The sequence below is a fragment of the Acinonyx jubatus genome, chromosome D1 (assembly GCF_027475565.1).
Source record: "Acinonyx jubatus isolate Ajub_Pintada_27869175 chromosome D1, VMU_Ajub_asm_v1.0, whole genome shotgun sequence".
Classification (NCBI taxonomy): domain Eukaryota; kingdom Metazoa; phylum Chordata; class Mammalia; order Carnivora; family Felidae; genus Acinonyx; species Acinonyx jubatus.
Genome location: NC_069390.1, coordinates 20950847 through 20964393, shown reverse-complemented (window position 1 = coordinate 20964393; position 13547 = coordinate 20950847). Strand labels below are relative to the sequence as shown.

Below are 13547 nucleotides of genomic sequence, written 5' to 3'. Positions count from 1 at the left end.
ATGACTAGATATTCTACTTTTGTTCTCATGGCACAAAGCCATTTTGTGTCTGAAGATATGCCAGGAATCTCAGCTCTTCTGTCCATTTATTATTGGGTCATATTCAATCTCTTGATATACTATGAAACATTTAAACTGCAAAATTTAGTGTTGTAACATTTTGCCAGAGATTACAGTTTTATTTGGAACTGCTCCTAATAATTAGAAAGGAAACATAGAGAAAATAGATTTTGTAGAAAGAGATGGTTTCGTAATCAACACAAATACTGTGTTTGTTTCAGAGGTCTATAAGGTCTATAAGAGGTCTCCCTCTTCCCCAAACTGCAAAGAGCACTTCTAGATACACACACACACACACACACACACACACACACACACACACACACCATAGACACAGGACTTTGTACAGACCTTAATTTGAGTAGAGTTACCCTGCTAACCTTTCTTACAATGTGATTGCTTTCTTATACAGTAGCAATCAGGAAAAAAAGACACGGCGGGGGTGGGGGGGGTTATAATTTATAAAAACACCTGTGGGTAAGACAAAGGTTGCATGCTTTAAATACTGAACACTTAGAGATTTCTTCATATGAAATCATTCATTTCATATATTACCTCTACAACAAAGGCTTGTTAGGCTTTGGAACAAATGGAGGCTTGCACTAGCGTGGCAATATAGCATTGGAACAGGTCAAAGTCCCTTCCCAATTTTGGACCCCTTCCAGAACCAGGATGTGGTAGATTCTATTCTGATTCAGAATATTTGTTCCTACTCCATGGGAGAAAATTGAACATTTCTGCCATGTTCATAGTGTGTTTCACCATGTAGCTTATTTTTTTTAATATATTAAATTTATTGTCAAATTGGTTTCCATACAACACCCAGTGCTCATCCCAAAAGATGCCCTCTTCAATACCCATCACACACACCCCCCTCCCTCCCACCCCCATCAACCCTCAGTTTGTTCTCAGTTTTTAAGAGTCTCAAAAATATGGAACGCTTCACGAATTTGCGTGTCATCCTTGTGCAGGGGCCATACTAATCTTCTCTGTATCGTTCCAATTTTAGTATATGTGCTGCCGAAGCGAGCACTCACCATGTAGCTTATATTGCCTCTCACAGTGAAATAATTTTATTTTTCCACCCTCTGATATGAGGAATGGCAATCTGATTCACTTTGGCTGATGGGTTGTGACGAACTAGTGTGTGTCTCTTCTGAACACAAGTTCAAGAGTATTTATGGTTCCACCACCTCTTTTCCCTGTGCCACAAGACCTGTCATAGCCAAACAAAAACGGCTTCTATAGCCTGGAGTGAAAATAAAGAAGAGGAGTACTACAAACACCAAAGCAAAAGGTAACATAAACAAAATAAAATGATACTTTGTTTTTTAAGTCATTGAGATGTGCAGGTTGTTATAGCATACTCTAGTCTATCCTGGGGATACACAGAATGACACAGAAGGTGGCATAAATATTTTTAAATAAATAATATTTTATAAACAATGTAATATTTTAGTATATTTTATACTTAATATCATTTCATTAGAAACTTAACCAATCATTTTGACAAGTGGTTAACCAGAGTTACGCCAGTTGATTGTAACCATTTTATCTTCAGTTGGTGGTTCAGTAACATTACACCTGATCCCATGGTTTACGCACCATCTCAACTGATCCTTTGTACCATTTAGTAATATTTCAACAGGTTTCAAATGCTCTGAGTTAGCAATTTCGATTTTAGGAAACCTTGAAATCAATAAACAAATGCATAAAGCTTTTTGTGCAAGCCTTTCTTACATTATTTTAAAAAAATAGTGAAAACAAACAATATCCAACAACAGAAGATGAGCTAAATAAATTCAGGTATAACTTTAAGCAGAATATTTCACATCATAGAGGAACATTTAAACCTGTGATAAATGTTCAAAATACACTGAGAAAAAAATCATATTATAACACAATATATATGGTATGATCCCAAAGTTATTAAAATTATATAAATGAATAAAATTATGGTAATGTAAAAACAGGTACTTTTTTTTCTTATACTTACCTATGCTTTCAATATTATATGCTATGACTTTGTATTATTATAATGAGGTAATAATGATGTTCTATGGAATATTACTGAATGGAAGAAAAGCACATGACTGTATGATACACCAAAGTTGTGTTGATGTATACACATAGTACATCTTTAGAACAATGTACATAGAATTATTAATGTTGATTAACTGTGGTGCGAAGCAAAGGACCAGAAAACTTCCACTTTATTCTCTGTACAGTTTAATATTACATTTTTATAATAAGCACATAGTAATTTATAATTTGAAAACTTCACTAATGTTATTAAACATACAAACACATGAACACACACATGCATGTGCACACACACACACATTTTGGGCCTTGTAAAATGAGAGCCATTTAAACTTAGTGTCTTCACTATTATAGCGAGATGTCCTCACTGAATAGAATAGGGACACAGATATTCAATTTTCAAAACCTTCAAGGTGGAGTAAAAGACTAAACCCAGGCCAACTTGAATACTCTATTTGGAGTTATTCTTAGTGCTCATATTATACTGAAGTAAACTACTAATTTATCTCTAAAGAGAGAATGTACTGGTCACACCCACATTTTCCAGGCTCTGGTCCAATATTTAAGCCTCAAAAACAAAAATCACTTGAAGAAAAAAACAAAGGGCCTGGTCTCAAGAAACCAGGTCACAGAGCCTGAGAAAAAACAACTTCACACACACCAAAAAAAAAAAAAAGAGGTGAGGCTTGGGTTTCTCAATGGCTCACTCTGTCTGTGATTTGAGATTGGCCAAATCTGACCTGTAATTTCATTCATCTCTACACTAGATGTATTTTCTAGGAAAACAATGATTGTTTAGGAGTAAATGAATGACAAAATGATTTATCTTAAAGATGTATTTCCATTGGATCATTAAAACATAATATATTTTAATTTGTAAGAATGTTAAAAGCAGAAGGATTTTCAGAGGAAAAAAAATTATTATATAATATTGTCCCCTTTCCTTATTGTTAAAATGTGCTTGTTTCACTTTTTGTTTGGATTTATATTCTAACAGAACTCACTCTTCAGAATACAATATGATCCATGACTATTTATGGTTCTACAAGTTTCATAATATATCCCAATATAACTATTATAGCAGAGGAACAGAATTAACAAGGATAAGGGTAATTGAATCATAATGCATAGTCTATGAAGTTAAAAATGTTTTTAATCATTAATGTAGCAATGACTAAAAGAATATAATTCTTAGCAATTCTAACTAGGCTATGGCCTGACTGTAACAATCCCTCTTACAACACTAAATTAGCCCTACAGTTTCAGTGATTACAATAACAAATGCATTAAAAATATAACATCTATCTGCTTGGAGTACACTTGGACTTGGCTGTCAACATTGCAAACTGACATGATTCATAGATATTCAAGGCCATGAAAGAACTACACTCTTTCATCCCGTGATTTGTCAAGAACTAATTTAAAGGGGGGTGGGGGGAAGAAAGCATTTGTGGCATTATCTAAAATAGTAGAAAATTGGAGCAAAGATAAATCTCCAAAAAATAGGGGTACTGTTAAAACTTTTAGTGAGACTATGATATTTTATTTACATTTTATGACCATTCAAAATAAAGTTATAAATCTTAATGACATTGGAGAACATGTATGATCCACCCTGATATTTTGGTGTCTAACACAGGTCATGCAATGTGAGATGAAACAAGACAGGACACAAAATATTTGTTGTGATTCAGGGGCACCTGTGTGGCTCAGTCAGTGAGCGTCGGAATTCAGCTCAGCTCACGATCTCATGGTTGGTGGGTTTGAGCCTTGTGATGGGCTCTGTGCTGACAGCTCAGAGCCTGGAGCCTGCTTCAGATTCTGTGTCTCCTCTCTCTGCCCCTCAACCTCTTGCACTCTGTCTCCCTCTCTCTCAAAAACAAAGAAACTTTAAAAAAAATAAAGAAATATGTTTGCTGTCATTCAGTGATGTAGAACACCTATCCACGTGGGCAAAGATAAGGAAGGGAAGAAGCTTAACTGGAAGTACAGTTGTATTAGTTGGTAGGGGGTTAGATGGTTTATTTTTCTTTTAGAGAAATTGCATAGTGTTCTATTTTTATTTTTGTAATTATAAAAAACTGGACAAAGAAAAAATACACAGATACTTTCAAGTCTATATGTTCAGAACAAGTGATGTATTGAAACACACAAAAAAGATCTGAAAACAGTATGTAACCGTGACTTTCAAACCAACACTTTCTGTAGATGACACAGTATCAAAGATCACATTATATCAACTATTACCAGCTTCAATCTGCCTTTTGATTTTATCTATTTACCTAGTGTTTGACCAATTTTTTCTATTAAGGTCCAGTCATTCTGGCTTGTGATTGACTGGGGTGGAATGATTTCAATTAGATAACTACGGTCAAGGTGGAACACTATTTTCTCTAAGTCCTGTTCAAGTGGGTAACCAGAGAGGTGACATATGATAAGAAACACCTGAGCCAGGGCTAGCTGTACCTGCCAGACCTACTCTAATGTTGACTCGAGATTTCCTAAAGCAAAAATCAGTCAACAATTCAAAATCCCACGGTTCCCGTAAGATTGTAGATCACTCTGTTTCAAAGCCCGGTATGGGCGGGTGGGGGTGGGGGGTGGGAAGCTAACGTAAGGTGAAAATTAAGGGATGATCGCTGTATCCTACACATTTCTATTAAATGGCAAATATTTTTTAAAGTTTCAGAGAGGCAGAAATGCAGGGCTCAGGTTCTAAGAGGCTGATTTTGCATTGCAGAAGCTGCAGTACCTCAGCTGAGACCCCTTGCATTCAAAAAAGGCCCTAGTGGTTGTTCTGTGTTCCTGTTTCTTTTTGTTATTATGATTATTTTAACTTTCTTGGTTTTTGAGAGAGAGGGAAAGAGAGACAGAGACAGAGAGAGAGAGAGAGAGACAGAGAGACAGAGTATGAGCAAGGAAGGGGCAGACAGGGGGAGACAGAATCGCAAGCATGCTCCATGTACCCAGTTGTCAGCACAGAGCTGGAAGAGAGACTCAAACTCACAACCCATGAGGTCATGACCTGAACCGAAGTCAGATGGTTAACCAACTGAGCCACCCAGGGGCCCCCGTGTTCCTATTTCTAATACAAGTGTTATCCCTGGTGACAAATTATAATGTGCCTTTGTTTTGTTTTTTTTTCTTTTTTGAGGCCTACAAACAAGAAGTAGGATCAAATCCAAAACAACTTCTTTCAGTTTGAGACGTCAGTCCCCAAAGACTAAAGAAAATTAATTCTTTGATATATTCCTTTTTCTTTATTTCTTAAACTCTCACAAAAAGAAAAAACAAAAACAGCCACCTTCTCAAACTCTGGACCTATCTCTAGAAGAATTACTGAAAACATCAGAGTAGTGAGTCTCATGGTATTTTTATTTTTCTTATTACTATTTCAGTAATATTAGATAACAGATATTAGATAACATACATGACACTCAATGATGTTTTAACAGAATTTCTGATTTGTCTGTCAAGAATGAACAAATATGTTTATTGAGGAGTATGGAAGAGAGGTATTCAGCCTGCTCATTGAATAAAAACGTAGGTTTTCTTTAACCAAGTGAAAATGAACATTTGTGGGAAAATAAAATGTCTTCACCCTTGCTGAAATATATTAACCAGTTTATACCAGATGCTAATACCCCAAATTCAAAGATAAATGGAAAACATTTTCTTTATATTTACTATATATGTCATGATACAGAAACAAAAAGTTACTTTTTGATACCTGAAAACAGGTAAGCTTTTACCAGTGGACAATAAAAAAATATATTAGGAATAGATAGATATAGATGATGTAGATGATAGATATAGATATAGATAGATATGACAAACACACAGGTAATATCATACTTAGTAGTGAGAATTAAAAGATTTTCCTCTAAGGTCAGGAACAAGACAAGAATGTCCACCCTTATCGTTTTACTCAAGATAGTATTGGAGGTTCTAGCTGTAGGAATCAGACAAGAAAAATTAATAAAAGGTATCCAAACTGGTAAGAAGAAATAAAACGGTTACTCTTTGCAGATCATATGATATCATATGCAGACAATTCTAAAGACATCACCAGAAAACTCTTAGAACTAATAAATGAATTCAGTTGCAGGCTACAAAATTAATATACAAAAGTCTGTTATATTTTCACATGCTAATAATAAAGTAGCACAAAGTTAAGAAACAATCCTATTTACAATTGTATCAAAAAGAATAAAACACACCTAAAAAATTTAACGAACTGGGTGAAAGACTTACACCCTGAAAACTATACAACACTGATGAAATAAATTGAAAGTGATGCAAACAACTGGAAAGATATTTCATGTTCATGGACTGGAAGAATTAAAATTATTAATGTGTCTATAAGATCCAAAGCAATCTACAGATTCAATGCAATCCCTATCAAAATAATGATTTTTTTTTCACAGAACTAGAAAAAAGAATACTAAAATTTTTATGGAACCCAAGAAGGTCTCAAATAGTCAAAAACATCTTGAGAAATAAAACAAAACGGGAGGTATCACAATCCCAGATTTCAAGATATTTCAATGTTGCAGTAATCAAAACAGTATGGTACTGGCACACAGTCACATAGACCAGTGGAACAGAATAGACAGCCCATAAATAAACCCATGATTATATGGTCAACTAATCTATGACAAAGGAGGCAAGAATTTATAATGGGGAAAAGACAGACAGTCTTTTCAACAAATGGTGTTGAGAAAACTAAACACCTACATGCAAAAGAACAAAACTGTACCACTCTCTTTCACTACACATAAAAATAAACTCAACACGGATTAAAGACCAGAATGCGAGACCTGAGACCATAAAACTCTTAAAACATAAGCAGTAATTTCCTGAACATCAACCTTAGCAATATATTTATGGAAATTTTTCTGCAGACAAGGGAAACAGAAGCAAAAATACACTATTGGGACTTCAACAAAATAAAAAGCATCTACACAGCAAAGGAAATCATCATCAAAACAAAAAAAGCAACCTACTGAATAGGAGAAAATATTCAAAAGTGACACACCCAATGAGGGGTTAACATCCAAAATATAGAAAGAACTTCTACAATTTAACATCAAAAAAGACCTCAAAATACAACACATACACACACATACACACACACAGATAATCCAATTAATAAATGGACAAAGGACCTAAGTAAGTATTTTTCCAAAGAAGACATCCAGATTGCCAATAGATACATGGAAAGATGTCCAACATCAATCATCATCAGGGAAATGTAAATCAAAACCACAATGAGATATCACTTCATAGCAGCCAAAATGGTATCAAAAATATAAGGAACAAAAATTCTGCAGAGAATGTGGAAAAAAGGGAACTCTCATGCACCATTGGTGGAAATGTAAGCTGGTGTAGCCACTATCAAAAATAGTATGGAGGTGCCTTGAAAAATTAAGAATAAAACTACCATACGCTACAGTAATTCCACTACTATTTATCTAAAGAAAGCAAAACCACTATTTTCAAAAGATACATGTACCCTTATATTTATTGCAGCATTATTCACAACAGCCAAGATATGGAAGCGACCCAAGGGTCCATGGTTAGATGAGAAGGATAAAGATGTGGTATATATCTACAATGGAACATTACTAACCCATAAAAGAATGAGATCTTAAAATCAGTGAAATAAAAATAGACAATAAAATAAAGAGAAAGAGAAAGAATATAAGACTTTCTTATATCACCAAGTACAGAGTTATTTCCATTAAAGTTACATTGTATCAAACCTTGCACTTTTCTTCACATATTTTTTCAACAATTACACTTGAAATCCACCTCGCTGTTTCCAGTTTTCTCACCCACCTGAACTGCCTCAAAATGTCACAGCATCTATGATACTTTCTTATAGCTGCTATATCCAGTTATTCTATAGCGTACCATCAAAAGGTCATCAGTTCCATTGATTATATATAAATAAAAAGAAAATAACTGAGATTAGGAGAGGAAGTGTTTAAAAAATAAAGCCAATTCTTGACCTGTCACAAATTTAGAAATATAAAAGCATTTAAAAATATGCAAAGCCAGGATAAAAGAAAAATCTTTATTTCAAGCAATAAACATGGAATTTTTCAAATAACTTAATGGTATTTGTTAAGGGATTGAATCTTTCCAGAAAGAATAAATTCATTATTTCTTTCAAAGATCACAGAATGTATTTATGGAAACTTTATAACTCTTCATGTATTTGAGAGAGTAACATGTAAAACAAACATCAAATAATTTTACTGGACCGAGAAAACCAAGACTGATGGTTGATAAATATAGTAAAGTAGATTCTGGTTAACTTGGGTAAGAACAGTATTTGATTAACTTTATTTAAAAATGGAATACATTTCTGAAGGACATAATGAGTGCACAGTCATTGGAGTAGTTTTTATATTTAGGTGGAATAAAAAAAAAATATGTGACCAAAATGATAGGAAGTATGAACAAAACTAGGTAACACAGATAAATGAAACAGTAGTGGGAGTAGGGGTTAGACTTTAGGAATAGGGAATTAGAATCCAACATTTGGAATTTCAGGAGTCATTGAAGAAACCATTTTCTAACACCTTGCAGTATTAATCATATATAAAAATTTATAAAGATACATTCATTTATTTGAGAATTTCATTAGAAGCATCCAATATGAAACAATGATTCAATTTGCCCAAATCTTAACATGTTGAGATCTCTCTAAAGTGTTAATTGATTTTAATTTATACTTGTATTAACTTACTTAACTTCTTCCCATGGAATCAGCCCATTTTCACTCACAGCCTTGGAGAACCCATATTGCTTTCCCCACCCACCCCCCCCAATCCACCCCCCCCACCACGAATCCTAAGTCACTTTCAAAAGCAAGGAACCAAAACTTTTCCCACAATCCTTTACTCATATATTTTATCACTGGTCCCTGGAATCTAGTACCGCTATCCCCTGTTTAATGATGTTGGATTAACACATCAATTTTGATGAACAATTCTTAATTTTCATTTCTCTCGCCTTTCTTTTTCTGAGTCTACATATCTTCAAGGAGGAGAGTGGCTTGGGGGCAAGGAATCCCTCTGTTCCTTACCCCAACCACAACAGTCCTACTCAGTATCATCAGTCACCCAAATCTGGACAGAATTTCTCAACAATCTCAACTAGTACAGAGGTCAGCTATCGTGTACCTAATTATTGAATATTGCTGGTACTCTCTCCCTTGAAAGCCAACTCCCTCAGTACTTTTTCCTCCTTTCAGTGTTCGTATAAAAGATACCACTGGTACATCTCAAGCAAAATTCAATTTCTCAATCACATTCTATAAATTTTTGGAGGAATGGGGAGAAGAAAGGCAAAGAGTGACATGGGAGGAAGAAGTGTTTGAATTATGTTATAGATCATCATTGAAAAGCCACAATTAAACTTTAAAATTTTTAATTTAACATTTTTAAAATAATTTGGGCAAAACCGGAATGTAGTGAAAACCTTCCTGAATGTCCTCAACTAAATGGAACTCCTGGATTACCTGGTATTCTCAATTCTCTCTACCATGTACCACTCTTGCCTACATCACACTGTATGTTTGCTAATATGCTTTAGCACATGGCACACCTGTTTATCTGCTCCCATGAACTGAGATGCATGCTTGCTCATGTGGCTCCTGTACTATTTCCTAAATGTATGAACTTGTTCTTGTGATTATGGCATTTAACTGCAATTAAATATTAATGATAATATTTTAAATATTACATAAACTTATGAAATGTGTCTGGAAGAAAAGAGAATCCCCACTTGTATGAAAACCAAATTGAATGCTTTGTTAACACCTGACATCAATGAGTCACTAAAAGCCTTGTTGTCAAATAGACATGGGTGGGAAAATGCTATAGAGAGAGAAAAAAAACCAAAAAAACATGCAAAATACATGAATGAATGAATCAATGAATCAATCAATCCTGCACTACAGTTGCTTGGCAATTTTTTCTTTTTAAAAATGCGACATTTAGTTTAGAAAAACTGGAAACGGAATTAAGTATTATATTCTAGGAGTGGTTTATATAAGCACAATGACTCAGAATTCAGTGGTGTAAAGAAATTCCAAGAAAGAGCACGGTCGTAGACCAATACATTAGAGAAGAGTGTTAAACAATTTTTCTATAATTCCTTCCTCCTGCCAATTTATTTACGCGATTGACCAAAAATTGCTCCCAATTTTATCAGATGAGTTTCTATTTTTACCATAAATCTCTTCGGATAGTCTAGCTCTCAGTCTTTAGTTATTTATAGGAAATTTGAAAGACAAGAGAAATATACTCCTCTATACCCTTCATCTAGATTCACCATTTGTTGGCATCCGTCACCTTGGCTTTCCCAATTTTTCACTCCACACTGTTCACTTTTACTACTTTTACTCTATAGTATTATTTTTTGTTATTTGTGTCTATTTCTGTTAGTCAAATTACTGTAGTATAAGTTGCAGATATCACACCGTTTTACTCCTACCAAATTCAGAAACTTTAGCCTGGACCCTTTCTAGTGTGTACTGTGTACAGTCTGCAACTACATTTAGGAAAACATGTGAAATTCAACTAAAATCTATTTAAATAGAGTTTCACATTGGTGTGACTAAAAATTAGAAGCCAGGGAAAAATGTCATCTTTCTCACAGTTAAACTCTGAAACAAACACATAATAGATAATAGTAATAGGATGTCACCAAAAGTAGACAAATGTTTAAAAAGGAAGAGGTGATTGAACCTTACTGAAACCATTAGTATGTACTGGGAATAAGTGCATCACTCAGAAATGAAGAAGGAGAAGCTACTCAGTCACTGAACAGCAAAAGTGAGTAACAGAACCTTCCAGCACTGCTATTTAAGCATGGTATAATTAGCTAATGCTCTCTTAGTAGATATGGTTTTGGTGGCATTTTCATTTCTATTGTATGGTAGGGTGGATTAAATAAACTCGGTAAATACTCAGATCAAATAGTAAACTCTTTTAGAATTTAATGCACATCTGGGCGCCTGGGTGGCTCAGGTGGGTAAGCGTCCATTTTCGGCTCAGGTCATGATCTTATGGTTCATGAGTTTGAGCCCCAGATTGAGCTCTCTATTGTCAGCACCAAGCCCACTTTGGATTCTCTGTCCTCCTCTCTGCCCCTCCTCCACTTGTTCTCTCTCTCTCTCTCCCCCCCACACCCAAACTAAATAAACTTAAAAAAAAATTCGATGCTCATCAAACAGTAAAAATTGATGTAATTTTCTAACATGTTGCTTGTTAAACAAAGATACAAAAACAATGGGAGAAGAGATCTCCATATGTTATCAAATTTAACTTCTATATAACTTTTGAAAGTGTATTTGTTATTTTTAACATGATATCACTTTATCCACTCAAAAATCTTCAACAGCTTCCCACTGTTTATACAATAATGGCAGTTTTTGACTCAGAGATTCTAAGTTGTTCATAATTTAGTCTTTTCCTCCACTTGTGACCTAAATCTTTGACTTGTGACCTAGAATATTATTAACATCCACTACATGTCCCTCTGTTTGGTCAAATCAGTAACTCCTATCTTCCCAAAACATCTTTTCTTTCTTTTCTATGCTGATGTTCAATTCTCCTGAGCCTCTGTTATAAAATATTGATCATGCCACATTGTAATAGAGCCTGAGGCAAAAGGAAAAACAGTAATACTTTATTTAAATTATATGATTTTGTTCACATGATAACCATTTGGAATTAATATTGATTTTGTAAAATACTGCATTCAATAGGACTAATCTTGATTACTGAGATTGTGGGAACCCCCTTAAGTTTTGTACTTGAGGCAAAAACCACATTTGTTTCACCCTAGAAGCTTCCTTGTGAAGATTTCCTAATTCCCATAGCTAAAAGTAAACTTTCTCGTTTGAAATCCCAGTGCACTTAGTTTCTCTCTCTTTTATAATACTGAAGAGTTCTACCTTTTCTATCATCACCCCAGTATCCGAGTTCATTAAGAGCAGAAAGCTACAGATATTTTTGCTTTACCTTCATTACTTAGCACTCTCTAGTACAGATTTAATGTGGAAAAATAAAGATAAGAAGCAAAACATTCTAATGGCAAATTGAGAATTCACTGAGTGTACTTCAATTTTTTCTCTACTTAGGAAAATTCTTATAATGACTCTTTAGAAATACCAAGAACAGCAGACTGTGAATTAGTATTTTATTCACTGAAGAAATACTAACTGGGTATATACTACATCCATGTGCCCTTTGGGGGAGAGAGTATCCAGAAGTAAATGTGTCAGATACAGTCCCTGAAGATGCACTGTAAAGGGAGAAAATTCAAGAATTAGATGTTATTGCTCACTGCAATGAGTGATATGAAATAGAAAGCAGGTCCCGTTAAGGATGTCTATGCAAAAATCCTGTTAACAATGAATGACTGAGAACATCAAAATAAAATTACATGAAAAAGGTAAAAACTGGAGCCAGGCTTGGAAACCCTCATTTTTGTGCTACTGGGATGTCCTCATATATCATGCACTTACTAGGGAATGTTTGAATAGTTGATTGCCTAGTACCAAATGAGTTTCCACTACAAACTAAGAAATGCAAAGAGAGAAACAAACACCCAGAACTTATTTTCCCATGCTCTATATAGCTCAACTAACAAAGTGACAACCTAAGCCAAAAATTCTGGATGATTTCTAACTGTCCTTTCATTTTGTTAACCAGAGTAACTACAACTGTACTTCTCCCAATATGATATTTAAACACAGCCAAGAGAGAACCAATCACACAACCAATGTCTTCTGCTTGGGGGAGAAGGAAGCCACAAGGAAAGCATACAGAGCAGCTATTTTTTCAAATTGAAAACACCATTGATAGTTAGAGATTACATATTTTGTGAACTAGATAAAGGTTTTTATCATAAAAAGAGATTTCTCCCTTAGATTTAATCATTTATCGTGACTTATTGTTTAATACCCATAGCACGTCAGGAGCTTTATAAAAAATGCTTTCTTGTCTCCCATAGTGGAAGAAGTCAAGCCCCAAGCACCCTCCCCCAGCCATCTCTGGTGAATGGAGCAAGTCATTAAAGAGGAATTTGAATTGAGGAGTTTTTCATGGGATTTTCTGTCAAGACTTCTAAATAGAGAGCCAATGAATGGGCCCTTACTTACAAACACAGCCTTGTTGCATGTGGGCTGAGCAAACAGACACCATTGTGGGGACAGGTGGAAAAGAAATATGAATGGACAGTGCAGTTTGCTGCTGTGGAGAATCTCATTACCAAGTGACTTTGTGAATGGCTTCCACGTCTGGGAGTGTAGCCACCCTTCCATAAACCCTCGGTCTTTTCCCATGTGCATCTTAAAGATCAGCAACAATAGAAGGCACAACTTGAAATTCTTTAGAATGGAAATGTCTTTTTCCCCTCCCTCT

General features: G+C 34.8%; 1 protein-coding gene and 1 non-coding gene across 6 annotated transcripts in view; both read right to left on the bottom strand.

Annotated features, from left to right (window-relative positions):
• Positions 1-13547, bottom strand: part of LRRC4C (leucine rich repeat containing 4C) — a 1189416-nt gene that overhangs the window by 1022146 nt on the left and 153723 nt on the right. The window lies entirely within an intron of this gene.
• On the bottom strand, positions 987-1093 carry LOC113603509 (U6 spliceosomal RNA). The gene has a single exon (XR_003425109.2). It is a non-coding gene; the product is annotated as a U6 spliceosomal RNA (small nuclear RNA).